Source organism: Corylus avellana, chromosome 1, assembly GCF_965113065.1.
Source record: "Corylus avellana chromosome 1, dhCorAvel1.hap1.2, whole genome shotgun sequence".
Classification (NCBI taxonomy): Eukaryota; Viridiplantae; Streptophyta; class Magnoliopsida; order Fagales; family Betulaceae; genus Corylus; species Corylus avellana.
In genome coordinates this window covers 44,642,645-44,647,143 of record NC_142490.1, presented here as the reverse complement: position 1 = coordinate 44,647,143, position 4,499 = coordinate 44,642,645, and the positions used below count along the sequence as shown (strand labels likewise).

Here is a 4,499-nt window from a genome sequence, read left to right as displayed (position 1 = left end):
ATCCCGGCCACTCCCAGCTTCGTCCTTGGTTGACATGGCAATGTCCATCATTCTTTGGATCCTACAAAAAATTTTAACGGTTGACCCGAAACAAATAGGCACCGAGTAAAAATTATGTGTGATAGAGGGATATAGTATGTATCATTAGTACTATTTATTCATCGAGCTGTGTACATATATGCTAGACTTCTATCCCACTCGGTCCTATCCCATTGGTCTAGTGCATGAAAGTGCTCATCAACGACCAATCATTGTTAAAAAATAAAAAACACACAAAAAAATCAATATTTAATAAACACTGCCACATAAGCTTAATAGGATGAGGATGTAGCACATGTAGCATTACTCATTATTCATCTAGTTTATTAGAATTGATTTCAAGGGATTATTAATTCTTGAAACATATTTTCAAATAAAAACCTAAAAGGATATTTGTTGAAATTACTTTTTATATTTAACTTCAAAAAATATTAAGAAGATTATGTTTATACTTTTTTTAAGGAATTGCTTTATGTCCTTCTTGTGTTCTCCCAAAATTGATGTGGCTCTTAAAATTATTATTAGATCAAAATTTAATATTGATTTTAAAAGCCACAACAATTTTGAAAAGACATAAACAAAATATTGGTTCTTTTTTAGTATTATCGTCTCTTCTAATAGACATTCATTTAATCGATTTGAGCCTGCAAGAAAAATATGTATACACATCGTAAGTAATTCGCATTCACGGGTTTAAAACAAATTGGTGTAAAGAAGTAATAGGAAATGTAGAATTACTCTTAAAACAAAGCCTTACAACACAAATCAAAGCCTATGTCATAATTTATTTCATTGCTCGTCAATCTACCTTAAACGCTTCTTCGAATATTCATCTCAGAAATCATGGCCATGGATTTTTCTTTCGATTTAGAAGTTTGTTGTTTCTTCGTTAAAAACTGGTAGTCCTATTAGAATTAATCTTCTATCAGGAGACTTAAGGTGGCCCACATGTCAGATATATTACATGTATATAGTATATTATATATAGTTTTATTAAATAAAAAAACTTTGGGTAATTAAAGTACAGTTAACTACTAAAGGTGAAAAGGTGTTTTATTTTCACCAAGTGTTGTCTCCCTTAATGGAAGGAAGCAACGTAAGACAAGTGGATAGGGGTCTTGGCTTATATAAAAGACAAGCCTGTGATATCCATCGATCACAACTTTAACGTGAAAAACAGATAGGCCAAAACTCCTTATCTATCACTCTCCAACAAAGTGAGGGTTCTAGGATTGCGAATTGAAGGTTCTGGGATTGTGAATTCTACAAAAGTTTAACGAGTATTCAATTCAAGTGCTTAAACAACAATGGCCAGAGGTTAGTATTTCTTTTATATTTATATAATTTTCTCCCAAATTATTACATTAGTGGTGTCAGAGCCTACTTCAGTAACATGTTGTTTAGTATCAATCTGTTGAATTTTAGTAGAATGATTGAATGTTTGTATTAGGACTACGGTTGTTGTGAGATTTTTGTTTTGGGTTTCAAGTTTCATAATGGGTATGGTTTCATGGTTTGGCCAGATCTTTAAAATTTAATGTTTGTGATGCTTTAGTGGTTTTAGAAGATTAATCTTGCTGTCTTTTATTGTGCAAAATACTCTATTTTTACAACTTTTGGAATCGTTAAAAAAAAAAAAACAAGATTAAGATTTTCGGCCATGCCATTTTTTTTTTCAATGATGATTTCTTTTCATTGTTTTTGAATACCCATATGTTTCCAAACCCATAAATTAGTAGTCTTGATGATTCCGAACCAAAACCATGTTATAAAATCGGGTTTCAGTGCGAAAATTTGATGACAAATGAGAAAACCCGTTTTTAGACCCGGCTAAAGGTAGGGGATGAAGTTCCCTACCCGAATGCAGGCACACTCGTGCACTGGGCGCGTCCAGTACACGCGCCACTTAAAAAAACAAAAAAATCCCTCAGCTAGTGGGTAGTTGCCAGCAATGGGATTTGACCCCACTGCCCTTGTTTTTGCATGGCCGGCTTTACCATCAAGGCAATGTGTCTTTGGGATTTGATGTACATTTATTTATTTATGTATACAATGTTATGCCATTCTGAAATTACAAATTTAAAGATGGAAAGTGCCTTTTATTGTGCATTAAGAATAGCCACAACATCTTAAAACACAATGATGTGAAATTTTATAATGGCATTTCATATTGCAATTAAGTTGTCATAGTGTTATATGACTTAATTAGAATTAGATAGTAAAAAAGATATCAGAAAAATTGGATACCTAATACCCACAGGTGCATGATCTATTTTTCTTAAGCATTTTTAAAATTTACTAGTCTTATTATGAAGATATACAAACAAATCTTATGCATAATGCGATCTTTACCCACAGGGAGATTTTGATTTGTTTATGAATTTGACATTGGTTGATTCATACTATAGTTTGTGTTTATTTCAAAGCGTTGATGCCCATTCTTGATTATTGCAGCTACTGTTTCATCTGTTTTAAATAATGAATCTTCTCATATTCCATTTTTAAATGGAGATAATTTTTCGGACTGGAAAGACAAAATTCTCTTGACATTAGGGTGCACAGACCTAGACTTTGCATTGTGTGTGGAGGAACCACCCGTGCCCACTGAAACAAGTTCGTTAGTAGAAAAAACTACATATGAAAAGTGGGAGCGGTCAAATTGATTAAGTCTAATGCTCATTAAGTCACATATTAGTAAGAGCATTAGAGGTTCAATTCCTCCATGTGATAAGGTAAAGGACTACTTAAAGGCTATTGAAGAACAATTTGTTAGTTTTGATAAGGCATTAGCTAGCACTCTAATGAACAAGTTGTCAATTATAAAACATGACAAATCTAGGAGTGTGCGTGAGCACATAATGGAGATGAGGGACATTGCTGCACAACTTAAGTCCTTAGAAATTGAGATTTCAGAGTCATTCCTTGTCCATTTCATACTCAATTCTCTCCCTGCTGAATATGGACCATTTAAGATTTCTTACAACACACATAAGGAAAAGTGGTCCATTAATGAACTTCTAACAATGTGTGTACAAGAAGAGGAGAGGTTGAAACACGAACATTTGGAGAGTGCACATTTTGTGACTCATAAAAAGGGCAAAGGTGCTGAAATTAAATGGAAAAAGAATGGACAAGCATCATTCAAGCCTTATGGAAATAAAGATGTATGTTTCTTCTGTAAGAAAAAGGGGCACAAAAAGAAGGACTGCCTAAAGTACAAAAAATGGCTTGAAAAAAAAAGGTAATCTCGATTCTCTAGTGTGTTATGAATCTAACTTCATAGATACTCATCGTAATACATGGTGGATTGATTCGGGTACTATAATTCACGTTGTCAATATCATGCAGGGATTTCTCAGCCTAAGGAAACCGATGGGAAGTGAACAAGGCATCTATTCAGGAAATAGGATGCGTTCGCATGTCGAGGCTGTAGGAACCTTTAGACTTGTTTTAGAAAATGGATATATTTTAGACCTTGTAAACACCTTTTATGTTCCTTCATTTTCAAAAAAATTAATTTCTATATCTAAACTAGTACCTTTGCGGTTTGAATTTAATTTTATTGGGTCAAATGTCTATTTGTTTAAAAACTCTACAGATGTTGGCTCATGAATCTTAGTAAATGGTTTATATAAATTAAATTTAGATCCCATTTATGAACAAAGTCTCTTAACTATGCATGATATTGGCAGCAAACGCAACATTATTGATGAGTCATCCTCTACGTTATGGCATAGGAGATTGGGACATATCTCCGTAGAGAGAATCAAAAGGCTAATAAATGATGGAGTCCTTAAGGCTCTAGATTTTTCAGATTTTGGAAGAAAAACACTTTTTCAAACACTTCTATGTGACCTTCTCTAGTTCTATACTTGACTATTATATCATATAGTAAAGTAATCCATCCGCGTATGCATCATATCATTGAAGATAGCTCTCATAGCCCTCTGCACCCGCTTCAGGTATAACTTTATAGCAAAAGGTGCCCTGTATAAACACTTTTGATCAAACTCTGCTAGGTTCCGGAAAAGAAATCCATCCATAAACAAAGATTCAAAACCAGCAGTACTTTCTACCAGAATATCTATGTTAGGTAAAGGAAAGTCATCCTTAGGATTTTAAATTAAGGTTTCTTAAATCTATATACAGACTCTAACCGTCGCCATCTTTCTTGGGAACATGAACAATGTTAGAAATCCAGCCAATCTGAGTAATGGACTAGTGTGGATTGCATAAAAGGGAAGCAAACCAACAAGACTAGTAAAGGTGCCAAGAGGAGTGAAGAAATACTTGGAATCATACACACTGACATCTGTGGACCATTTAGTACCTCATGTTTGAACGGTCAGAGATATTTTATCTCATTTATTGATGACTATTCACGGTTTATGTATCTTTACCTCATTTTTAATAAGTCTGAAGCACTAGACGCTTTCAAAACATATAAAAGGGAAGTAGAG

General features: G+C 33.7%; 1 pseudogene; it reads left to right on the top strand.

Annotated features, from left to right (window-relative positions):
• Positions 1 to 1,346: 1,346 nt before the first annotated feature.
• On the top strand, positions 1,347 to 4,275 carry LOC148589919 (uncharacterized; annotated as a pseudogene).
• Positions 4,276 to 4,499: the final 224 nt, after the last annotated feature.